General features: G+C 48.3%; 1 long non-coding RNA gene across 1 annotated transcript; it reads left to right on the top strand.

The window, feature by feature from the left end:
• Positions 1 to 14,235: 14,235 nt before the first annotated feature.
• On the top strand, positions 14,236 to 15,757 carry LOC125942553 (uncharacterized). The gene is made up of 2 exons (XR_007465200.1): positions 14,236 to 14,626; positions 15,624 to 15,757. It is a non-coding gene; the product is annotated as an uncharacterized LOC125942553 (long non-coding RNA).
• The last annotated feature ends 10,864 nt before the right edge of the window (positions 15,758 to 26,621 follow it).

Raw genomic sequence — 26,621 nt, 5'->3', positions numbered from 1 at the left:
CCAAATTGAGGACGAAGCCGTTTATTGTAAAACGCGCACAAACTTTTAATGAAACTAAAACGAAAAGCAACCCATAAAATAAACACTACAAGAAATATCATGGCTAGAAACAGGCTATAATGGTAGCACGTAAGTTCGGGCATATCACGCGTGTCAGTGCGCACAACAGTTTCGACGCGGAGCAGCGGAGATACGAGACGATGCAAGCAGCGGCGTTGGTCGGTTTATTGGACCGTTGAACAGGCGATCGGAGTGCGGCAGCTCTAACTTGGAGTTCTGGCCAGGCCGCTATTGACAATTCACTGCAAAGTGCTAAACGCTGACCTCTTTTTAATGTGTTTAGGTATGTCAACTATTTTTTTAATTCTTTTAATTCTTTTAGAACGCGGTAACCCAGTGTCGAGGTCGGCAGAAAACCAGATGGGATGATGAAGTTAGGAAATTTGCAGGCGCAAGGTGGAATACGCTAGCGCAAGACAGGGGTAATTGGAGATCGCAGGGAGAGGCCTTCGTCCTGCAGTGGACATAAAATATAGGCTGATGATGATGATGATGATGATGATGATGATGATGATGATGATGATGAACCCAGTGGCGTATCAGGAGGCCGTCGATTTAGTTTTAGCCAATTTCAAGCGATGTGGACAGGGACTGTCTTTCACCTTTGCACAGCCTGCTACTAACAAATTACAGTGTTTAGGTATCACCCTAGCGTTTTTACTTCGTCATGTTTGTATTGCGCATTAACACAGAACTCCTCAAAGGAACTCCTCAATGAAATGCCCACTCAAAGGTTGTAAAACGTGGTATTGCCTCTCTATGCCTTGGGTCGGCGCTGCGTAAATCAAGTGTTCATACAATGCAGCAAAGTCTTTCACATCAGGTCACTAGGCTTTTAAAAGCTGGCTTGCTTCGGTCGGTCATCCGCGCTGTGGCCGAATCTGTTCACCGTAAGGTGGAGAAAAGACTGTTTAGCTCTGTGTCTGACGATACCAGAATAGACGCCTCTAGACGTGAGGCTGTGCCACACATCCACAACATTAGCCACAACCTTAAGAAGGTGGCAGTTAGATACGGCCTCCGTGTCACTTTTTCCGCCCCCAACAAACTAGCTCAGCTATGTCGTCGTACCACGAGCACTGAGAGACAAGGCTGCACAAAGAAGCATGCTAGGCGATTTGTGCGCTGTTGCATTGAGGTAGTCTACGAGATTCCTCTCAGCTGGGGAAAGTCGTATGTAGGCCAAACGGGCCTGAATGATCGACTGAGGGAGCCAACCTAAACACATTCGATGGTGTGCCTCTTAGTGCGCATTGCAATGCATGCGCGTTTGAGCCATATTTTACACCCGTTGCCATACTGGCTAGGAGTGGTAATAAAACTGCTCGTGAACTCTCGGAGGCACGCTACATCGAAAAGAAAGGTACCACGCGTGTGAGAGGTATCTCAGTCACGCTGTATGCTTCTGAGATGCACTTGTTTCAAGCACATATATAGCGGCACAGATAACACTTCAATGTCACGCCATATCTCTTATGTTGCGCGCGCGCAGGAATGGCACCATGCTTTACTTTACTTATTTATTTATTTAAATATACATTACAGGCCCATAGAGGCATTGTGTAAGGGGGAGAATACAATCAAAGACTAACATTTACAAGAATTAGAAAGGATATGTGAATACATATAAAAAAATATGGGGCCCGAAATACACTAATGTGCAGTAATGTTGTGTTACAATATTGCCGCGCCTGTACGCCGATGAAGAGGAGGACTATGTGAGCCGGCATGCGCGTTTCTCTCAAGGCGCGGCGAAGAAGAAGTCGCAGTAGCGCGCTGTATTAAAAAGGCGACCTGCTGCTATTCATCTTGATCAGGGCTGTGCGACCTCTGTTTTTGACGTTGCGACAATATTGACACGTATACATGTTTATCTTTCACCGGTGGCCGCTTTCCACCGGCTAACAAATGTTAAACCTTATCGCTCGACGCAGATCGCGCCTGCATCGGAAGCTTCTCGAACGTTATCGATGCTTCTATCCGTCGTCTGTGGTCACCGACGCTCATGTAATCTGATTGTATGAGCGACGCGAATTGTCTAGAGCTTTCTGGAAGACAAGCGCGTACCAGGGATTAATCTGGAACCTTTGATGACTCGCGTATAAAAACCGCCGCGTTTCGCCGCCGCTGAGATTTCGACGATCGCCGACTGTGTTCGCCGCTTTCGTTTGCTTCGAGTGTAGCTTGCTTTTGTGGGCACAGGTTCGCCCAATGAAGAATCCGTTTCGTCATACACAGTTTTACGACTGTTTACTTCAGCGTCACTACTACGTGACATCTGGTGGAGGTGATTTTATATGCTTGTACCGGACCCCCCCCCGTCCAGCCGTGAGCCAAGCCCGAACCGTCCAGAAGACGTCGACGCCTACCCCGACCAGCGAGCTAGCCGTAGGCTATGGGCACCGTTCACTGTTCAGATGGCGCTACGACATTTTATGTTTCGCCCCAGTATTGCCGACGCCGGCCGCTAGAGAGGCGATGAAAATGATACGCCATTCCGAACGACATCGGCTTCCTTATCTATCGTCGCTCGTTTGAGAGGTATGCTCTGAACTTTGACGATATCAAGCTCACAATTGTTCCCGCTGCTCATATCGATTGCGAACGCGTGCTATCATATGCAGAGCACGCGCACTTTGATATTTTCACAACTCGGGCAGTCTTCTTTCGTGATAAGCGATCAAAAGTATCACGGCGAATGTGTACAGCGTCTCTAGTTTTGCTGGTTTTGACACTGGCCGTCCCAAAGCTTCACTTGTAGTGGCGCATAGATCATGCGCAAACTGCAATGCGCCGTGCCTATTGAACCTGCCACCGGAGTACGAACCCCTACCTGACAAGACCAAGGGGGCAAAAGTCACGACCTCGGCAGCAGCTGCCATGACAGCCCCTGCGCCTACATCTGCAATCGTGATGCAACAACCCAGGGAGCCGCCGACTTTCCGCGGTTCGCCATGTGAAGACCCCGAAAGCTGGCTGGAGGCATACGACCGGGTCGCTACGTTATACAAGTTGGACTGCGACGACAAGCTGGGCCATGTCTACTTTGCGCTTTAAGACGGCGCCTGAACCTGGTTCGAGAATAGGGAGCGTGCACTAACAACCTGGGACCTGTTCCGAGCCGCATTCCTGGACACCTTCCCGAGCGTCGTCCGTAAATAAAGAGCTGCAGCCTTGCTGGAAAACCGCGTACAGCTCCCGAATGAGAGCATCGGTATGTACACTGAAGAAATGACTCGATTATTCCGGCACGCCGACCCCGCTATGCCAGAAGACAAGAAAGTTCGCTTGCTCATGCGGGGAGTTAAGCTGGAGCTATTCGCCAGACTGGTGCGGAATCCACCAACGACAGTCCAAGACTTTCTCTCGGAGGCTACGACGATCGAGAAAGCACTGGACATGCGCAACCGGCAATACAATCACCGTTCGACGCCACAGTACGCCGAAGTCCAAGGACTCTTCCACGACCTACGAGGCACCATCAGGGCGATAGTACGCGAAGAGCTGCAGAAGTTGCTACCATCGTCGCAGCCTCAAGTTGCTTCCATCGCCGATATCGTGCGGGAGGAAATCCACTAATCGCTAGCACTTCCCAAATCTCCGCAACTCCAGCCGGAAGCGATGACCTACGCCGCCGTCGCCCGTCGTCAAGGCCCCCCTCCGCGCTCAAGCCAGGGCCCCGTAACGCCGCAGTTCCGTCGTCCACCGCCGCCGCCGCCAGCACGCCCGCCCGTCGCCCAGCGCAGCTACCAAAGAAAGACGGACATTTGGCGCGCCACCGACCACCGCCCGCTCTGCCATCACTGCGGGGAAGCCGGCCATGTCTACCGCCGATGCCCATACCGCAAGATGGGCGTACGAGGGTTCGCCGTCAACGCGCCGCGTCCCGTGCGAGGTGAACGACCGCGCGACATCGCCGACTACCTCCCCGGAGCCCAGTGGGAACCACGACAACCCTCACGGTCGCCGTCACCAGGCCGCTACATCTCGCCGCAACGCCGTCAGTACACCGGTCCCACCCGTGGCCGATCTCCAAGCCCTTACCCGGGAAACTAAAAGCAGCAACCGATGGAGGTGCGGTTGCTGTACGACGCAATGCCGAAGATCCTCCGCCGCCGCCGACGACGACGATGATTCGCGAATCATCACGACGAGATATCAGCACGCCGCCTAGCAACAGCCTTGACAGCACTTCGCCGCCGAAAGAAGACCTTCCGACGCGACGTAGCAGCAGCAGAGCAAGCCGACGCAGCCGTGATCCGACGCCACGAATTAACCGCAACGCCAGACGCCGGTCTACCGATCTAGACGTGCTCATCGATGGTCATAACGTAACCGCGCTCGTCGACACTGGCGCCGACTATTCCGTCTTCAGTGGCGCGTTCGCCGCCATGATGATATGTTGTTTTCTGGCGCAAGGGCCAGCTATGGCCAAAGAGCGCCAAGACGTGGTGTAGTGAGTGAGCAATGGTATGATCAATGACAGTGGGTAGGTGTAGGGTGGCTGTAAAGGGGCCTAAAATCCTGCGCACTAAAGGTGCGTAAAAGACAAAATTAATAAGATCATGACAATGATGTGATAGGGGCGCAATGAATATAATATGGTATAAAAAAGCTGTGAGCGATACTAGGCACTACTGCCTCACAGAGACCCTTAGAAGCAAGAGCCTGGAGGAGAGTGCATTTCAAAATGCTGTCGCAGCAGCGTTCTCTGAAAGAGGACCCTGCTACGAATCTCTCGGGCGAAGAACTTGCAAAATGTCGATGTCGGTTAAAAAGGCTATAACTGATTCGTGCTGAAATACCGGGTAATTATGTAAAAACATCGCTGGGTGTAGGGGTAAATTCTCTCTATAGGCTTGGACAAAGTGTTTCTTTCTTTCAGGTTCTAGTAGTGGACATTGTACTAGGATGTGAAGTACAGTAAGTACCTCCCCACATCTAGTACAGGTCGGGGGTTGGCCTCCAGACAACAAGTAATTGTGCGTGCCGTAAGTGTGTCCTATTCTGAGCCTACAGAATAGGACATCATTTCTTCTAGATTTCGTGGTGGATGGCCAGTTCCCTAAGCGAGGCTTAATTAAATGAAGTTTGTTTAGACTCTGGGCGTCCCACAAACGTTGCCAGTGGGCTCGAAGTCTCTTGCGTAGATATGGCATCATATCGGGAACAGGGACGGGCATGGATGTGTTTCCAGCTTTTGCGTCGATGGATGTGGCAATCTGGTCTGCCAGTACATTTCCCTCGATGTTTCGGTGTCCTGGCACCCAGCACACCACAACATGCTGCCCAGACGCATAAATATTACATAGTAATGAATAAAGCGATACTATTACAGGATTTTTGTGCTTTTTCAGAGATTTTAAAGCTTTTACTACGCTCAGCGAGTCTGTAGATGATTGCTTTTGGTATTTTCGATTCTTTGATATGTTTAAGAGCCGACAGTATTGCATAAGCCTCTGCTGTGAAAATGTTCGTTTAGGGGTGCAGGGTGTCGGCATCTGAAAATGATGGGCCAACCGCTGCATAAGAGACGCCGGCATGAGACTTTGATGCATCGGTGTAAAATTCCGGACAGGAGTATTTATGCTGCAGTTCGAGGAAATGCATTCGAATGTGTGCAACCGGGGCGTGCTTCGTAACATGTAAAAAGGACAAATAACAGTCGACAATCTGCCACTGCCACGGTGAGACCTGTATAGTGGGTGTCATTAGACGATGTTCAAAGAGTGGGACATCCATTTCCTCAGCCAGACTTCTCACACGCAACGAGAAGGGCTCTCTTACTGCAGGTCGGTTATGAAAGAGGTGGGAGCTGGACAAATCATTTACGGTGGAATATGAGGGATGTTCACTGTTTGCATTCACTCTAAGGAAATACATGAAATCTGTGTAGGTCCTCTGCAAGTGGAGGGACCACTCATTGGATTCCACGTAAAGGCTTTCTACAGGGCTTGTCCTAAAGGCACCTGTAGACAAGCGAATACCTAGATGGTGGATGGGGTCCAGCATCTTCAGCGCGGTTGGGGTGGCTGACTGATAAATTATGGCCCAGTAGTCTAGGCGTGTTCGTATGAGGCTTTTATACAAATTTAACAGACACTTTCTGTCACTGCCCCATGTAGTGCGTGACAACACTTTTAAAATATTCATTGTTTTCATGCACTAGTTTTTTAGATGTTTTAGGTGTGGTATGAATGTTAGCTTTGTGTCAAGAATAATGCCTAAGAATTTATGTTCCGTTTTTACAGGTAGACGCTGTCCTTGCAGGTCAATGTCGGGGTCGGGGTACAGTCCTCTCTTTCTAGAAAAAAGGACGCAGGTGCTCTTTTGTGGATTTAAGCAGAATCCATTCTCGTCTGCCCATTTAGCCACCTCGTTCAGACCAAGTTGAACCTGCCGCTCACAGATTGCAAGGTTGCATGATTTAAATCCAATCTGTATATCATCGACGTACGTTGAATAAAACATATTACGTGGGATGCCTAGACGCAAGGAATTCATTTTTATAATGAAGAGAGTGCAACTGAGCACCCCACCCTGTGGCACTCCAGTTTCCTGCACAAAAGGTCGTGATAATGCATTGCCAACTCGAACACGGAATGTGCGATTCACCAGATAATTTTCAATGACATTTAACATATTACCACGTACACCAAAGTGGGAGAGATCTCTCAGTATTCCAAACCGCCATGTGGTGTCGTAGGCCTTTTCCATGTCTAGGAATACAGATAAAAAGAATTGTTTGTGAACAAAAGCTTCACGTATCTGTGCCTCAATACGTATCAAATGGTCAGTGGTCGATCGACCCTCGCGAAAACCGCACTGGTATGGGTCAAGCAGCTTGTTTGATTCTAGGAAATGTATCAGACGACGGTTTATCATTTTCTCGAAAGCTTTGCAGAGGCAGCTTGTTAGAGCTATGGGCCGGTAAGTGGATACGGACGATGGATCCTTGCCCTGCTTCAGGATAGGGATCACTATGGCCTCTTTCCAGGCAGAGGGGATCTCGCCGGAGGTCCATATAGAGTTATAGAGACAGAGAAAGGTTTTCTTAGTTTCAGAGGGTAGGTTTTTCAACATGTCATATAGTATACGGTCAGGTCCTGGGGCAGATTGGTTGCAACAGGTGAGTGATGCATGCAGCTCTGCTAGGGAGAAAGGTAGGTTATATGGCTCGTTTCCGGTGCTCTTTCGGTCCAGTTTTGTTTTTCTATTGCTGATTTGTATCTTTTAAACGCTGGAGAATAGTGTGATGAACTGGAAACATGTTCAAAATGTGCACCCAGATGGTTCGCTTGGTCCTCCAGGCTGTCTCCCTGTCTGTCTACCAGGGGAGGCGGATGTGTTTGTCGTCCTCTTACTCTATTCACCCTGTTCCAAACCTTGGCCTCATCCGTGTACGAGTTGATACTTGATAAAAATGTTTGCCAGCTGTCTCTCCTGGCTTGTCTGCGTGTTCTCCTACCTTGGGAATTGATTTTCTTGAAACTGACAAGGTTTTCAGCAGTAGGATAATTGCGAAGCTGCCTCCATGCTCTGTTCTGCTGCCTACGTGCGTTCCGGCATTGTTCATTCCACCACGGAACACGGCGTTTGCTAGAAAGACCACTTGTTTGGGGAATACACTTAGAAGCTGCATCTATTATGAAATTTGTAAAATACTCGATGGCACCGTCAATTCCGAGCGATGAAATGTCAGCCCACGAGAGCTTACTGGTAAGTGTTTGGAATTTTTCCTAGTCCGCTGCATTGACCTTCCACCGGGGAGCATGTGGTGGAGATTCGTATTGTCTTGGCGCTCTCAGCAGTATTGGGAAATGGTCGCTCCCGTAAGGGTTTTTTATAACTTCCCATTCAAGTTCTGGTAATATGGATGGAGAAGCTATGCTGAGGTCTATAGAGGAAAAGGTTTTGTTTGCAAGACAATAATATGTCGGTTCTTTTTTGTTAAGCAGACAAGCACCGGATGAGAAAAGAAAATCTTGAATTAGACGGCCTCGCGCATCGATGCGAGCGTTGCCCCACAGACTGTTGTGTGCATTGAGATCGCCAAGAACAAGATAGGGCTCTGGCAATTCGTCTATCAAGGACTGAAATTCGTGTTTGTGTAAGCGGTAATGTGGGGGTATGTATAGCGAGCAAATGGTGATGAGTTTGTTAAGGAGAACCAGTCGAACTGCCACTGCTTCAAGGGGTGTTTGCAGCTGCAAACGTTGACATGCTATGCTTTTGTGAGTCATGATGGCAACACCGCCTGATGATGCGAGACCATCATCGCGATCTTTACGAAACGTAACATACTGTCGAAGAAAGTTTGTATGTGTCGATTTTAAATGAGTTTCCTGTACACACAGCACTTTTGGATTATGTTCGTGGAGAAGTTCTTGTACATCATCGAGGTTCCTAAGAAGGCCTCTGATGTTCCATTGTATGATTTGTGTATCCATACTGAATGTAAATGGGTGCTGTGTGTACTAAAAAGGAAGTGTTGCCTTAGATTACAGAGCCGTTTCCAGGCCCTGTAACGCGGGATTTGTCTTTTCTGAAGCGGTCGAGGGAACCTCGCCGCTCCTTAGGCACTTGGTGCGCCGTCGGGGTGGGTGTGGTGTCCATTGCCTCTTGTGAGGCGCCGGACACGGGCTCTTGCGAGCGAGAAGTTTCACGAGAAAGTCTCGCCGCGAAGGACGAGACATTTGTGCCCACCAGCCCGGAGGTCGATGGGGCTGCCTTTGGGCCTGAGCTGCGCCGGCTGTTGCCAGCACCAGCAGGGGCCGGTGAGGGTGAAGCAGCCTTGACTGCACCCACCGTGGGAGCTGCTGGCGGGCCTGCGGGTTCGCTACGCGAAGCGCAGGCTGCCACCGAGGACTGTTGTGGTGCCGGCAACCCTAGGGTAACCGGGCCTGTTCGCTGGTTGGGTGGAGTAGACTTAGCTGCTTCCACCCTGGGGGCAGGAGCCACAAGCGACAGCTCGCTGCGCGCGAGCTGGGCAGGTGGCAGTAGCCGCTGCGACGCTGCCCCTTGACGCGCCGCATCAGCATATGTGGTAGTGTGGAATGGTGAGCACCTTTTGCGTGCTTCCCTGAACGATATGTTCTCGCGCACTTTGAGAGTGATAATTTCTTTTTTCTTTTTTCCAGTTAGGACAGGATCTGGAGTAAGCTGGATGTTCACCATCACAGTTTACACAGTGTGGTGTCGCTTCGCAGTTATCTGAGGCGTGACCTTGGACTCCACATTTCGCGCATGTAAGTCTACCACGACAGCTCTGCGAGCCGTGGCCAAATCTTTGACATTGGAAACATCGTCTTGGATTAGGTATGTATGGTCTGACAACTATCTTAGTGTATCCGGTTTCTATTGTTTGTGGCAGATCGCAAGTGGCAAAGGTCAGGATCAGGTGTTTTGTAGGAATTTCTTTATTGTCTCGTCGGATAATGATACGCTGTACGTTGGTTACATTTTGCTCTTTCCAGCCCTCCAATAGTTCGGTTTCGGACAAGTCAATGAGATCTGCATCAGAAACTACTCCGCGTGCTGTATTCATAGAACGGTGAGGTGAAACGGTAACAGGAATGTCTCCAAATGCCACAAGCTTGTTGAGTTTATTGTGCTGCTCTTTATCACGGATCTCAAGCAGGAGGTCCCCGCTCGCCATTTTGGTCACTTTGTAACCTGGGCCAAGGGCGTCAGTCAAGCCTTTTGCGACTAGAAAAGGGGATACGGTTCTTGCTGGTTTTTCGGTCTTCTCACTGTGAACTACTTGGTAACGGGGGAAAATTTCTCTTGGTCTGAATAAGCTTAATAGTTCTTCGGTGCGTCCCCTCTTGTGAGGGTGACGATCAAGTAAACGGGGAAATGCAGGCGTTCCCATACTGGTTTGGTTTATTTCGGCAGCAATGGCGGCCACCCACCACGGAGCCCAACTAGGGGACGCTGCAGAACTTAACGCGTAAGGCTGCAGGCGCCAACCGTACATTGCCACTATAACCTAATATATTATACCCAAGGGAGGGCACATACACAAGGTTAACCCAAGCCGCCTGTGAAAATTAGGAAGTGACGGAAAAGAAGAGATGATAGGAGAGTAAAAGAAAGGAGATAGGAAAGCAAAAGGTTGGAGAGGGGGACAGGAAAAGGCGACCACCGGTTTCCCCCGGGTGGGTCAGTCCGGGGGTGCCGTCTACGTGAAGCAGAGGCCAAAGAGGTGTGTTGCCTCCGCCGAGGAGCCGTAAAGGTCCAAACACCCGGCATCGGCTCAACCCCCAGGATCCCCTTTTCCCCGGACACGGCTAAGCCGCGCACGGCTACACGCGGTAGGGTCCAACTCTCATGTGCTCGGGTCCGTGGTGTCGCAACACACCAAACGCCTGCTTACGCAGACGCCCCTGCGTGGGCGTTCGCCGCCATGTTAAAGAAGGTGAAGACGGCCTGGCAAGGACCCGATATCCGGACAGTGGGAGGCCACCTAATAACGCCGGCTGGAATCTGCACAGCGCGAGTCACGGTGAACAAGCGCACTTACCCGGTGAACAAGCGCACTTACATCCCTGGAGCCCTGCTCCAGCGATGTCATCCTAGGCATGGACTTTCTAAACCAACACGGTCCAGTCATCGACTTAAGGTCCAAGTCGATAACGCTTTCAACATACAACGCGATACCACCGGATACAAACATCAGTTACCATGCCTTGAATCTGCTAGAAGAACAAGTCACCGTTCCGCCTCGCTCCAGCGTAATGATTTCCGTCGGTACCGAAGTGCCTGCAGACAAGGAGGGCGTCATCGAGGGCGATCATCACTTACTGCTCAACCGTGAAATTTGCGTTGCTAGAGGCATAGCAGAGCTACGTGAAGGGAAATCAAGAGTGATGCTCACGAACTTCAGCCACGAATACAAACACATTAACAAGGGCACCACGGTCGCCTACATCGACGAAATAGTAGAAGCCAGCAGTGCGTTCGCCTTCACGGATTGTAGTGCACCTGCAACGACGCCTGTAGTACCTGAATCAACTTTCGACGTCAATCAGAACTTTCCCAAGCATAAGAAAGAACAGCTAAAGGCTCTGCGCCTGCAATACAAGAACTGCTTCTCGTCGTCGTCAAGAGTTCGACAAACCCCTGTCGCCAAGCACCGCATCATAACCGACGAACATGTCCGTCCACTCCGTCAGAGCCCGTACCGAGTTCTAGCACGGGAACGCGAAGCCATAAGGCAACAAGTCGACGAAATGCTACGCGACGACATCATCCAGCCGTCCAAGAGTCCGTGGGCGTCCCCCGTGGTGTTAGAGAAGAATAAAGATGGAACCCTCCGTTTCTGCGTTGATTACCGTCGCCTCAACAAAATCACGAAGAAGGACGTATACCCTCTCCCACGGATTGACGATGCCTTGGATCGACTCTACAACGCGAAGTATTTTTCATCGATGAACCTCAAAACCGGCTACTGGCAAATCGAAGTCGACGAGAGGGACCGGGAGAACACTGCCTTTATAACAACAGACGGACTGTTTGAGTTCAAGGTCATGCCCTTTGGCCTTTTTTCGGCACCTGTGACTTTCAAACGCGTCATGGATACAGTATTGGCCGGCTTGAAGTGGCAGACTTGCCTCGTCTACTTGGACAACGTCGTTGTGTTTGCCTCAAGCTTCGAAGAACACCTGCGGTGCCTTGAAACAGTTCAAGAAATCAAGACTTCCGGACTCACGTTGAAGCCAGAAAAGTGCCACTTCGCTAACGAGAAGCTCTTGTTCTTGGGCCACGTCATCAAGTCTAGAGTGTGTCCTGACCCACAGAAAACGGTGGCCATCTCTGACTTTCCTCCGCCCGCCGACAAGGCAGTGCGTAGATTTCTTGGACTGTGCGCCCATTACAGGCGCTTCGTCAAGGACTTTTCACGGATCGCTGAGCCACTGACGTACCTCACGAAGGCCGACGTCGATTTCAAGTGGGAGACGCCGCAAGTCGAAGCATTTGAAGAACTGAAGCGACGCCTGCAATCGCCGCCAATACTTGCGCATTTCGACCAAAACGCCGATACCGAAGTACACACCGACGCAAGCAGCGTAGGACTCGGCGCCGTGCTTGTGCAGAGGACTGACGAACTAGAAAGGGTTGTAGGTTACGCTAGCCGGTCGCTGTTAAAGGCGGAAGCTAATTATTCCACAACAGAAAAGGAGTGCCTCGCCATTATATGGGCTACATCAAAGTTTCGCCCCTACCTCCATGGCAGGCCCTTCAAAGTTGTGAGCGACAACCACGCCTTGTGTTGGGTAGCTAACTTGAAGGATCCTTCAGGTCGCCTCGCACGATGGAGTCTGATACTTCAAGCATTCAACATCACCGTCGTTTACAAGTCCGGGCGAAAGCACTGTGACGCCGACTGCTTGTCTCGCGCCCCCGTCGAACCGCCGCCACAGGACGACCAGGATGACGACACTTTCTTGGGACTCATCAGCGCCGACGAATGCGCCGAACACTGAACCGACCCGGAACTAAGGAGCCTTGTCGACTACCTGGAAGGAAAGACCGTCACTGTGCTGAAGGTGTTCAGGCGAGGATTGGCGTCGTTTTTCTTGCAAAACGACATTCTCCTAAAGAAAAACTTCTCGCCTCTCTGAGTCAACTACCTCCTCGTGGTACCCTCAGCATTGCGTCCAGAGGTTCTCAGAACGCAAGCCCTCCATGAAGACCCAACTGCTGGACACCTCGGTCTTTCCTGCACGCTCGCGAGGATACAATAAAAATACTACTGGCCTCGCCTCTCTGCCGACGTCGCCCATTATGTAAGGACATGCCGAGACTGTCAGCGACGCAAAACACGGCCGACAAGGCCAGCCGGACTTCTACAGCCGATCGAGCCACCTCGCCGACCGTTCCAGCAGATCGGCATGGACTTACTGGGGCCTTTTCCGACGTCGACGTCCGGGAATAAATGGATCGTCGTAGCTACGGACTACCTCACCCGCTACGCCGAAACAAAAGCCTTGCCCAAAGGCAGTGCCGCCGAGGTAGCCCAATTCTTCGTTTAGAACATCCTCCTGCGTCACAGTGCCACAGAAGTCCTCATCACCGACAGAGGCACGGCCTTTACGGCAGAACTAACTCAAGCGATGCTGCGCTACAGCCAGACACGCCATCGCCGGACCACCGCCTACCAACCGCAGACGAATGGCCTCACCGAGCGCCTAAATAAGACCATCGCCGACATGCTGGCAATTTACGTCGACGTCGAACACAAGACGTGGGATGCGATCCTTCCGTACGAGACCTTCGCATGCAACACGGCCGTGCAAGAAACGACGCACATGCCGCCGTTCAACCTGGTCTACGGAAGGCACCCGGCAACGACGCTTGACGCCATGCTACCGGACGTCACCGACGAAGAAAATCTCGACGTTGCCACCTATTTGCAGCGTGCCGAAGAAGGTCGACAGCTCCCCCGCTTGCGCATCATGAACTAGCAGACGACCGACAGCCGACACTACAATCTTCGACGACGCTACGTCGAGTACCAGCTCGGCGACCGTCTTTGGGCCTGGACTCCGATACGCCGACGAGACTTGGCGAGAAACTGTTACGTCGCTATTTCGGACCCTATAAGATCATCCGACGTATTGGCGCACTGGGCCGGTATTTTGTAGCGATGACTTTAAAGTAATAATGCCTTCTCGCGCTTATCGCGCTTTGTCAGTGGTCAGAGCGACGGCCCGCGCGCGTTATCAACGAGATCAGCCGGCCTTATTCTAAAATAAGTCATAAGGCATCGCTACAAAATCGCGACCCTGGACTATGAGGTCGTGCCAGACGGCATTTCGCAATTCCAGCGACGCCGCGCACGTCCTGAAGTCATCCACGTGGTGCGTATTAAGCCTTTCTACGCCCGCTGACGAGCTTATAGGTACTTTGTTACTTTGTTATTTTCTTTATTACGGGTCATTTTGTTTTCGCTTTCGCGTTTGTTTGTAGCATCGGGACGATGCATTTTAAGGGGAGGGTATTGACACGTATACATGTTTATCTTTCACCGGTGGCCGCTTTCCACCAGCTGACAAATGTTAAACGTTATCGCTCGGCGCAGATCGCGTCTGCATCATAGAGAAAGAAATTGAACAAGAGGGGACACTCGGCAAAAACTGGTTACAGGAAACACGTCACCATACGTCACGCTATACTTTTGACACCGAACGTTAGCTGCCGCGAGCATCGAAAAAAAAGAAAGTGAACTTAAGTTAACTGGCATTCATTTATTTTTTTAATTCTTTGCCGCGAAAACTAAAACGTTTTGCGTATAAATTAACTTCAGCTTTGCGACTTATTTTCCTTGCCTTACCTAGCCACAGGTCAATGACGCGCCAGATACATGCGTCATGCGCCAGACACTCCCCCGAAGCCAGCGAGGATGGCTGCGCGCGCGTTTGAGCGCTCGCGCTCGGCGACGCGTCTGTCTCATTCTTTTTTTTCTTTTTTAAATGTAACCTGGTTTATTGGGCTCTCGGCGTATTCTTGCGTTCCTTCTGCACTGGGACAAGACACCACTGCACTATTGGACTACGGCAAGGTGAGAAATCTTGTTTCACAGTCTACGACGCAATTAGGCTTACGGCACGGGACCGAGACTTAAGACGCAGTTAGCGAAAAACAGCTCGGCCATTCTGGCGCAGTTAATTTGAGTAAATGAATCGTGCTGAGACATGTTTCCGACGCTTCCTAGGGGACTATTGTAACTTATTTCGGTTTTTGAGCCACACTGGCCGCACAGGGCGCAGTTAGCGAGAACTCAGCCGTGGTGTGTAGTCTAGTGCATCTTGCTAGGAGAAGTTTGTGCTGCTTTCTCTGACGCCAGACATTACTGAAAAGTAATTTCGTTACTTTCTGGGGTACTTTTGAGGCACGCTGACCGCACAGCGCGCAGTGACGCAGTTAGCGATAAGCCGCTCGGCCGTGGTGATAAAGTTTGGCGTGTAATGAATCTTAGAGGGACAAGTCTGTAACGTTTTTTGTGGCTCCGCAACAGCATATACTTTCTTTCGATACTCACGCCTGTTGAAAGCGCGATGGGTGATTGCCAAGAGTGATAACATGGGGTGTGCTGCTGGCGCCGCCAGAACGCGCGAACGACGAACATATCAGAAACTTGTAATTCGAAAATTACGTCTTCTAAAGGACTGAAAAAAGGCATTGCACCCACGCATTTGTCTTGAGTGCCTGTTGCGTCCGTCTCTGTGTATGTCGCGTACCGTCGCGTCGCCCGAGGCCAAGTTTTGAAAACGCGAAGTCGCTCGTGTATTTGTGCTGCCTAAGTGCAGGAAATAATGCCCGCAAATTGGGGAACGCTTGGAAACCAGATGTTTTCGTATATGTTTGGGATGAGGCGGGTATTTTCTACGCCATGTATGTAAAAGCGAATTGCTTTTGTTTTTAATGCCGCCCATTCACCGCTTTCGCACGTTTCGCCTCGCAGTATTCCTATGTCTAAATGCCAAAATGACTCATGCTTGTAACATGCTGTTACGTGCTTGCAAATGTAACATGCTTGTAATTTGCTTTTTTTTCAGCTGGTACCGTCCGGTGGAGCTTCATAAAGGAACTACTGCCTTACCTGCTGGTGTCACAACGTTGGATGAACGCACAAAAAGCGCGGAACGAGCTTTTATATAGAGCAAAATAAATATTTCCTCATTGCACAAAAGGTCTTGCGTCTACTTTGCGAAATTGCACGTGGCACAGATTCGATGGGACTTTACGAGATCGTTCGCAATCATTTTTACTAAATAATAAACCGATTCTGCACGAAGAGCAAAAAAAAAGGGAAAAGGGGGGGGGGGGGTGCGCAGCCGGCGTGCTAGCTTGCGTTCAAAATACGCGCGCCCAAAACCGAAACCGGAAGTGATGCACGTGATCGACACCGACCGCTTGGCACGCTGCAGTCAATTCGGCCGCTGGGCCCTATGGGAGTTTCCCCTCTTGTTGGATTCCTTTCTCTATGCCTGCATCGGAAGCTTCTCGAACGTTATCGATGCTTCTATCCGTCGTCTGTGGTCACCGACGCTCATGTAATCTGATTGTATCAGCGACGCCAATTATCTAGAACTTTCTGGAAGACACGCGGGCACCAGGGATTAATCTGGAACCTTCGATGACTCACGTATAAAAGCCGACGCGTTTCGCCGCTTATGATATTTCAACGATCGCCGACTGTGTTCGCCGCTTTCGTTGTGCTTCGAGTGTAGCTTGCTTTTGTGGGCACAGGTTCGCCCAATAAAGAATGTTTCCTCATGCACAGTTTTACGACTTTTTACTTCAGCGTCACTACTACGTGACAATATGTACAAGGAACAAGCCGAACACTTTTCAACAAGACACTTATTCAACAGTAAAATTTCATACAGTATAATATTATCAATAGAGTTACATAACGAGCGAGACCTAATTAGGCTATAACAAAACAGTATTTAAGGCATATTTGCGCATTAATAACGGGAAATGCAATGAGAAAAATAATACGTTAGGTTATGTAGAGTTGTTTGAAAAATGCGTTGTTAGAAGAAGCCGGAAATTTTCTTGGTGACTGATATACTATGATGTTAGGAAGGACCTTCCAAAGACGAATGGCTCTTGCATGAGCGGAGTAGTTAAATGAATTAATCTTTCTGTAAATGCAGATGAAATTGAACCGATTTTACAACCGTTGTTACCTGTAATATGGAGTTTCAAGAGGCAGAACTGATGGCGCTGTGTTTACGTATTTACGAAATAAGGTAACAGGGCTATTTCACGACGATCATGCAAGGGATGTAGTGAGTGTTCGAGTTTCATTTGTCGCATACTTTTGTTAGAGTCAGAGCAACGTGAAACAAAAGGCGTAGCTCTATTCTGAAGAGATTTGAGTTTTTTGATCAAATATTTCTGATCGGGAGACCACATGGATGCAGCTTATTCAAGCTGACGTCCAACAAATGTTAGGTAAGGTGGTTACGAATATTTTTAGTAGAATTATGTAACTTGCGGTGTATGTACCCTAATGATGTCGAAGAATTGGCGCATATGTATGCAATGTATGCCGACCATGAAAGCGTCGAAGTTAGGTTAACACCAAGATACTTATATTGAGTATCATGCAGAATAGTGTTATTTATGTGATAAAAAACGTAGCGTTAGTGTGCTTGCGGCTAAAAGTGATCATTTTAGATTTAGAAACGTTAAGCTTCCTTCATCAGCCAAGTGTTACACCAAAGAGAAGTTCTTTTTGGAGGATTGTATGATCATCGGCACCAATGAAACGATAAAGAATGCAGTCGTCCGCAAAAATGCGAACGTAGGAGGAAATGTTATTCAGTAAGTCATTAATGTATATTAGAAATAGTAACTGCCCAAGAACGTTGCCTTGTGGTACACCGGAAATAACGTGTCAAACAGGAGAGAAAATAATAACTTCGGTGAATTGCTGACGATTACATAAGAAATTGCGAATCCATGTTAGTAAAGAGAACTTAAGAGCAGATAATTTCAAAATCAAACGGCAATGTGCTACAAGGTCAAACGATTTTGAATAGTCTAGAAAGCACAACCAGTTTGTAGATCCTCTTTCATGTTAGTATGTAAATCAGCTGTTAATTCAAATAATAACGTCTGACATGAAAAATTTCTCCGAAATCCGTCTGTTGTTGCCTGACACCAGGCACGGGTTAGAACATACTTTATTAGCGAGGCGTACGCTGGCAGCCTCAACTCAACAAGAAGACAACACACAACGATACTTGAGCTCGTATAGCACAGGCTATATCTCGGCGCATGCGCGGCCAGCATTAGTTTGTGAGCACGCAAATATGACATGCGAATGGCTCATCGCATGACTGATGACGCCACAACACTTCCTTCACGCCCAATTTGAGAAATTATCGCAAGTTTGGCGATAAGGTGGACGCCGTTTCCTTGTGCTCCTTCGTAAGAGTAACGGCTGCTCGTGATTGCCGGGACGTAATGGAGTCATTGCAGGCGACGACGAATCCGGGCTTTGGTCTGTCGTCGGTGTAGTATCGATAACGTCACATGCATGTGGAAAGTCCCACGTCAGCCACTGGCTCGATGTTCGACGGTCGCAGGTGGTCCGCATGGACGAACCGTACTGCGTTTCGCACGTACACTAGATATGTTGAAGATGACCTGACACGCGTCACTTCTCCAGGCCACCAGTTCACCCCTTCTCCACGCACAACTGGTTTTAGCATGTAAAACCCTAGAAAGAAGAAGCAGCAAGCACTCGCGGCGGACCTCTGCTCAGTCAGCATGTTTTTATTTTTGCTGATGGCACCTTCAACGTTTTGGCGTCGCAGCGACAATCAGGCCCACAGCTTCCTTCGTACAAATAATTCAGCAGGTGTTCTTCACATGAAGGTGTGAGGCGTTGTTCGATAACTGAATACGAAGTTATCTATTCTGTGTTGAAGCGTTCTATAAGTGCCCTTTTTTGCGTCTTCTAGTATCTGTTGTAGATGTGCTGCTGTAGTTGTCTGAACTGTGCGCTCCACTGCACCGTTAGACTGCGGGTGGTACGGCGGCGTCAGTGTATGCCTCACACCATTAGCTTGAAGGAATTTTTTGAACCCAGCGGCTCGAAACTGCGACCCGTTGTCTGTCACTACCTCCAGAGGAAGGCCATGCGCCGCGAACCAAGAACGCATGACCTCAACCGTTTTCGAAGTGATTGTTACATTCATGATCTTAATTTCCAACCATTTGGAATATGTGTCGATAGCGACAAGAAATGTCTTCCATTTTTCTTCGGCGAAATCTAAATGCACTTGTTCCCATGGATTTTGACATACTTGCATTAACGACAAAGGTACGGTGTCGCTGCAGGGAGAACAGTCTAGCATATTTCACATTTTTGCACAATGTTTTCATGGGCCTTGTCCATTCCATGCCACCATACTTTTTACCTCGCTAATGATTTCATTCATTCATTCGGGTTATTCCCAAGTGATGTTCATGCGCAGCAGTTGCAGTAGATCATTTTTCAATGACTCCGGTGTGTTTGTCCATATAAAACACCCTTCATCTACACTGAGGTCCAACCGGCGTACCCAGAATGGCTTCAGTTCCTCAGACACTGCTTTGGGCCATCCATGTGATATCATGCCACGCACAGCCCTCATCACATGATAGCGTCCAGTTGCCTGGCTTCCATCCTTTGATGTTAACATCAGCAAGTCCATTTAGGGCCAAAAAGATTTCCTCGCAGTTGCTGTCTGTGTCGGGTAAGCGAGACAATGCGTCTGTATGCTGCATGGATGTTCCTGGCTTGTGTTTGGCTTTATAGATGTAGTCGGCCAAAAATGTCAACCAGCGATGCCCTCTGGCAGTGGCCACTGCACTGCCCAGCGATATAGGATCAAACAAAATTGTCAAGGGCTGGTGATCGGTTATTGTATCAAAGGGTCGCCCGTAGAGGTACATGTGAATTTTTTTTTTTGCAGCAAACACAATACTTTGCGCTTCTTTTTGAATTTGCCTGTAGTTACGTTCGGACGCAATCAAAGACCGTGAAGGAAAAGCAACTGGCTTCTCCTCACCGTTTACCACATGCGATAGCACTGCACATAACCCATAATAAGATGCATCACATGTGATCATAATTTATTTTTTCACATCACAGAGTTGCAGCATACTCTTAGTAAATATGTCTATGCATCTGCCGAATGCCTTATCACATTCACGTGACCAGTGCCATGTAGTTTTCGCAGCAAGTCGCGCAATGTTTCCAAGACCGAGCACAAATTTCGCAAAATTTCCCATAGTAGTTAATCAAACCCAAAAAAGGTCTTCAGATTGGCTCACGCTAGTGGCCCCTGGTGCTTTTCTAATGGCTTCTACATGTTCCGCCTTTGGGGGCAAGTCATCCTTGTCAATCTCTTGCCCCAAGTTTGTGACGAGCTGCTGAAAGAAGCTGCATTTCTTAGCGTTCACTTTTATGCCATGTTCACTTAGGCGTCGCACCAATTGCTCCACTCATTCTCACCTGCGATGACTAAATCATCTAAGTAGCTGGCTGTTCCAGGCATATCGTGCAGTATCTCGTCCATGACTGACTGGAAAATAGCCGGTGCCCACGCTACGCCAGAAGGCAAGCGGCGGAACCTAAACAGGCCTAAGTGGGTGTTAATTGTGAGCAGTTCTTGAGGTTGTTTGTTTAGTTGAAGCTGCAAGTGCGCCTTCGAGATACCTATGATGGAAAAAACGGTTCCACCTTGCAGGTTTGCGAACATATATTCAGGCAGCGGCAAGGAATATTGATCGACCTTGATTGCTGGATTTACCGTGACGCGATAGTCGTCACACAACCACAGTTCCTTCGTGTTCTTTTTTGGGACAATCACAAGCGGTATTGCCCATGTAATGTGCCTGAACCTGTATAGGACACCAGCTGTTTATAATTTGACCAATTTTTGCTCGACTCGCTCGCGCAAAGCGTATGGCACTGGTCGCGTCTTCATGAATACAGGGCGCACGCCAACCTTCAATCCAATGCTGCATTCGAACCCCTTAATGATACCAAAATCCCAGTCAAACACCTGGCAAAATTTCTCACCAAGCGATGTCTCCTTATCCAAAGCCTTTACAGACAAGACTTGAGGCAATAAGCCAATCTCTGCCAAACAACGTGGGCAGAGATTCGCTTCTTTCGCTACGACCAGTGGCTGTTCGAAGCATTGGTCTTGGTATTGCAGCTTTACATTCAGGACGCCTACACTTGGCACTGCCGTGCGATTGTATGTGGCTAATTTGACATTTGCTTGTCTGCGAGAGGCCTTTGTAAAGTATTTCACACACTCTACTGCTGCGCCCGTGTCAGGTTCCATGGGTATAACTATCATTTATCAGAAGCTCGAGTAAAATGGCGGGTGTGCCTTTTTTTTAGAACGCTTCTTTGCTTCTTTAGAACATCCACGACTTCCTTAAATGACGTCTTAGCTGGTGTTTTAGGCAGCAGCAAGCTCCGCAGCGTGACGTACTCCTTCTCACCTATAGCCGTTATGAAGACCGGGAGGTTCTTGCCTTCGGCTGTGTTATTGACAGCGATAAATATTTCGAACCCCTCCAGGTACACCTTAAAGTTGCCGTCATGTCGTTTGAACTCCGGTAGCTTCCCAACAGTGGTCGCCATGATTCAGTCCGGCCTGGTGGTGGGCATCCTAGAAATCCGGCGTGAATGCCATCCTCGTCAGGGGGGTGAATCTTCCTATGCCTCCCATTGGTTCCGTATAGCAGGCACGCAGTCCACGCTAGCGCCAAGGCGCACTTCAATTAGGCCCTAGCGGGCGGATCACTGTACTACGGCGGCGAAAAAAACTCTCCTTTCGCTATAGCACTTTTTTTCTTCCTTCTTTTTTTTTATGACAACCGCTCGGCCCTCCTTTCCCTCAAGACTTTCCTATCCCTCCTCGCATGCTTCGCGCAGTGATTTTTTTAAAATTTTTTTAGCAGTCCGGGGCGAGATCGTTTTTTTATTTTGTAGCGGGCGTTAACGCACCGCCGGACCGTGCATTAGCTAGAAATAAGTGCAAAGCGCACACCTACACACGTGTTCCTTGCGATACGCACAGGTGGTACTATATTTATAAGGAGCTTTATGTTCGCTGCCTGTTGACATAACGATTTACTGCATCGTTGTGGTGTTTTCAAATCAGCTAACTGTTGCCTCACCACCGGACAGCCATGTACGACTGCGCAAAATTACTATCACAAATAAAGACCGGGAAGTAAACTGCACAGTGCTCACCTGTTGTCTTTAGGGATGCGGTAGAATTTCACGTCGCATGGCTCACTTCGTCTTGATGTGTTCGCACACCATCTAACCACACACGAACAGCGACAGCTGCGAGACATTGCGGGGAAAAGCCGGCAAACGTGCAACGGTAGGGTGCCACACGGACCACACTGCTAGCGCGGAAGGCGAAAACTGCAAAACTGACCGCATAAGGCCAGAAAAAAAAATTGCTGCCCTTTTGTACGTTATCAGCACGGCTGACGACGAGCGCGGGGCGCGCCAGCCACGCCGCCGATAGTAGAAGGCGAGAGAGAAAGGTCAAAGTTAAGAGAGGGTTGGCAAGAAAAAAAGAAAAAAAGAAAAGCGATTTTGGTTTCGCATCCATTTCCTGCATGGCGCTACAATTCGCGCGGACAGAAAACCCGCGCATTTTCCGAGGCCTGTCCTCGTCGCCAGTTGTAGCTCGTCACCAGGCACTCGCGGACGCACTTTATTATCGAGGCGCACGCTGGCAGCCTCAACTCAAAAACACGAAGACAAAACACAACGATACTCGGGCGCGTATATACCCTTGCACAGGCTGTCTGTCGGCGCATGCGCAGCCAGCAGTAGTTTGCGAGTAGGCAAATATGACACGGGAATAGCTTATCGCATCACTGATGACGTCACAACACCGTGTTGATTGATAAAGAAAAATTTGTTGGCTTCCAGGTGGCTGTAGACATTTGATGCAATTATATGTTCTAGCATTTTGCTGCATATAGATGTTAATAATATAGGACGGTAGTTTTCCGGTGTGTATTCATTACCGGACTTAAATATTGGTGTAACCTTTGCTATCTTCCAGTCTGAGGACAGCAGGCCAGTCCGTAATGATTGCCTGAAGATATGAAACAGATTTTTACTAGACACTATGAAGGTGTTTTTGAGAATTTTAGAATTAATGTCGTCCATGCCACAGGATGTGGTTAGCTTGAGGTTATTTATCATTCATGTGGCACCTTCATCTATTACCAACTGATTTTAATAAATCAGTTGGTAGCTGTGGGTCCCTTGTGTGTGTCTCTTCAGCGCCCCAAAAATTATGTTTTCCAAATCACACCACCTTGCCCAAGAAGTTTTGTTAAGTTACATGGCCTGCCGAGCTCAATTTCTTTGTCTTAATGTCAACTAGAATATCGGCTGTGTTATAAAGTGTAAATACGGCCAATTTTGGCATTAGGATGTGTTCTATATTCGAAGGAGGGGAGGGGGGTGCCATATAGATTACGTCCCCCTGTACTTCTGGAACGGCAAGCTGTACGCGTATGTCTTGGTTTACCAAAGTACGTTGCCAATAATGTACTACACCTAGAAGCAAACTTACCGCCTATTTTGGGTAAATTTAGGTTTTTGACGATCAATACATTCTTAGAGATAAATGCTTCCAATATAAAATTCGAAATAATTTGTAGTTTTCCGCCTGTAATATTTTTATTTTCAATCTTCCGGGCATCGGTTTCGTACTACTCAGGTCGTCTTCCTACAGGCACTTGTTGGCCCCTTAGATATACGAGTATGTGAGGTCCCTCCTAGTAGCAGCGAGAGAGAGAATCTCCAGATTATATGTGATGATAGCTATCCAAACGATTCTAAACATAATTCTTAAAGTGTTATAAATGGTCTATTCCAAAATCACTTAATGATGAAAAAAATAAACGCCACATCGCGACTGACGCAAGGCTAAAAAAATGTGGTATAAGCATTTTCTCTTCTTATTTGAACTCATCGTTATCGTTAAGACTTCCAAACTACATACCTGTAATTTTAGCTGAGTTTCGGGCGGTTGTACTTGCCCTACAAAAGTGAAATCATCAATCTCCAAAGTTGTTATAAGGGATTCTTTATGATCTGCTCTCACTGCAAATAGTGGTTCACATATTTCACGCACATTTCATTGTCTAATACCATCTCACTTACCACTAATTAGATTGGTATGGGTGCCTGGTCCCAAAGGATTAGTTATGAATGAATTAGGAGCCAACTTGGCGAAAGCAGCGCTTAGGTGTGCAATTCTCTCGATCCTTCCTGTTAGCTTTCATAGCTGCTGCTAGGTTCAGGAAACGTGCTGTCAAGCAAAACTCTTGTAATGAATCATTAACACATGTAACTGATTATCGAAACCTCACATTTCCTTGGAGTAGAAACCTCTTCCATACTAGAAAAGTTGAAGTCCTGTTAACCAAATTCCCATGACGAATATGTAAATTTGATGTGGTCTGGCGCCGTCCTTTTTTGCTCATACTGTGGTGAGGATCAGACGATACAACACGTCTGGTCATGTCGCCGTTTTTCATCATTAAGAAGACATACTTTAGAAGGACAGTTTCATGGTGCTGGATTGAATATGACGGAATACCTCCGTCAATATTAAGTTTGCGTTTCCTTTAGTTGGGCTACGTAGGAACGCTACATATGTATATAAATAATATTTAGATATTTTAAAATTAAATTTAAATAAATTTTAGCAGTTTAACTACTTCATAGAAAAATTGTGCTATCACATAAACAAAACCGCTCAGTGAGCAACGTGGTCACAAGAACTTGATTTAAAAAGAAGCAGTGGCTAACCAATGGCCTCATAAAAAGCAATAATCATAAACATAGCATGTATAGATGATTACGACGGGGCCCATATAACGCCAAACTTGAAGCTCATAACGAAAAGTACAAAATATAATTGAAATACCTATTGCTGCTGGTAAATTGTTTAAATTGTGTTGTTCATAAGAAACAGCGTTAATAATGATTGCCGGCATGGATACATCCAAGCATATCTACTGAACTAGCACTTCTTAACATCACCGGTAATACGCGTAACAACAGCGCGACCAAACTATTCAATATTGTGACGTTGTCGTGACGGTACATTGGCACAACGGAAGTCACGAAACTATCTGTTAACAGGGCGAACCTGTGCCAGCAAAGGCCAGCAACGCTCAGTACAATGGCCAGCACACTCGTTGAAATCTGGTTAGCGGGTGAAGCGCAGGACACGACTCGCAGGAGGCTCCAGCATAATGTCTCGTGCCCGCGTGCCTTCCAGAGAGCGCTACATTATTCGCGTCGCGCATACAATCTTAATATACAAGGTGAAAGGGACCCTGAAACGATTTTGACCATCTTGTACAAACGTACTGAGTCGTTAGAGTACGTCCTTCTGATCATTCATTGACGCATCTAAGCGCTCCACGTAAAGCGTGTAATTTATTTGAAGGTTTTTAAAAGGTACATCGCTACCAATCGCAGCACGCCAATTGGCTGAATTTTGTGACCAAGTGACGCGATTTGACCATATCAAGTCAGCTTTCCGACAGGGCGCGTCATCGATTTCTCGAACATTATGTGAACAAATGTTGTTCGTAATAGTTTAGATGTTAGTTAATTTGTTTCTATAAAAAGAAAGTAGCAGAAAGAGAATGCACAAGGACATACGTATCACTACACAAAAAGCACTTCCGGCCCACAGCAAGTGTCGCCTGCATGTATTAAAACGTGCTCCGTGTTGACGAGAGCTGCACGGTCAGTGTTGGTCTTGTTCTTTCTTTTCGCGAGCACCATGGTTCGCCCTTGTTGCGTTGTGGGCTACAAACGTAGCGATCGGCGACATGTCAAGCTGCGACATCGTGCCCCGCTGCAACGCATCAGACGAGCGGAGTGGCTGCAGCGCATCGCACTGTCGGTATCCAAACGGCGCCAGCATCTACGCGTTTGCGGTCGTCACTTTACGTTGAAGGATTGCCACAATAGAGTTTAGCGTGTCCAGTATTCGGGTAAACGCAAGCGCATGCGTACTGGCCGTTTTACCACGTTTTACGTGATGAACGGCGGCGCAAACGGGAACTGCTTGCACGGTGCAGTCACCTGGCGGCACAAAGCTCAATGAAACACACAGCTATAACCAACACAGCAGTAACCAAGCAGTAACCAAGTTTTTTCTACTTTGCTGCTGGCTCAAATTTTCGGCAGGAGCGTAATATTGAACACGTTGTCTTTGTATATGTTTAAATGTTTTACACTAGTTTGCAAGAATATTAGCTCTGTATTTGGCTGGTTAAGCTCTGGGCCCCCAGATGGCCCGACCGTGCATGCCGATCAGGCCGCTCACGTACTTCTACTAAGCTCTTTCATCAAAGCAGTATGGAGGGGCTTTAGTTTACGCCTCTGGCTATCCGTCAAAGAACCCAGCTCGCCTGTGGTTACCGGAATACCGGACACGCTCGGCGCTGCGACAGAACGATCGCAACGCACGCTGCTTGATCGTTCTCGCTGGGGATCGACGGCCGGGCGGCTAGCGGAGAGGTTGGAGATCCTTCGCGCGCTGGCTCCAAGACCAACCGGAAGTAGACAACAACACGACACAACATGACGTAGAGACAGCGAAGGCGGAGTTTAGCTCCGATCACTCGGCGAACGAGTTGAGGAGGAAATGCATGGCTAGGGAGGAGGGCAACTTGTAATCGTCCGTAGCTCTCTTAATATGAGACGCATCTCTTAAATTGTGACGCGAATGGTTTACTGTAGCTGTACCCTACACGTCTACAAAATTTGTCCGAACCGTTTCAGGAACCCTTTAAGCGAGAACATACACGACAGATAGTATCAGCGATAACATTCGAGAAACTTCAGATACAGAAAAGGGCTTCTTGCGCTGGGCGATAAGAATGCAGCACAGATTGGCTCGCAAAAGACGTTCATCGAAAACAAACAATTTATACGCAGGCCTTTATGAGAATCTTCGTGCTTC

Source organism: Dermacentor silvarum, chromosome 1 (assembly GCF_013339745.2).
Source record: "Dermacentor silvarum isolate Dsil-2018 chromosome 1, BIME_Dsil_1.4, whole genome shotgun sequence".
Taxonomy (NCBI): domain Eukaryota; kingdom Metazoa; phylum Arthropoda; class Arachnida; order Ixodida; family Ixodidae; genus Dermacentor; species Dermacentor silvarum.
Note: the sequence above shows the minus strand (reverse complement) of the source record. Positions and strands in the feature narration are given on the sequence as shown.